Here is a 430-nt window from a genome sequence, read left to right as displayed (position 1 = left end):
CTATATATACCCCTCCCCTATACACATATATACCCCTCCCCTATCTATATATACCCCTCCTCTATATATACCCCTCCCCTATCTATATATATACCCCTCCCTTATCTATATATTCCCCTCCCCTATCTATATATATACCCCTCCTCTATCTATATATATATACCCCTCCCCTATCTATATATATATACCCCTCCCTTATCTATATATACCCCTCCTCTATCTATATATACCCCTCCTCTATCTATATATACCCCTCCCCTATCTATATATACCCCTCCCTTATCTATATATACCCCTCCTCTATCTATATATATATACCCCTCCCCTATCTATATATATACCCCTCCCTTATCTATATATACCCCTCCCTTATCTATATATACCCCTCCCCTATCTATATATACCCCTCCCCTATCTATATATACCCCTC

This window comes from Pelophylax lessonae (genome assembly GCF_965119305.1).
Source record: "Pelophylax lessonae genome assembly, contig: HAP1_SCAFFOLD_280, whole genome shotgun sequence".
NCBI classification, from domain to species: Eukaryota; Metazoa; Chordata; class Amphibia; order Anura; family Ranidae; genus Pelophylax; species Pelophylax lessonae.
This window is presented reverse-complemented; position numbering follows the sequence as displayed.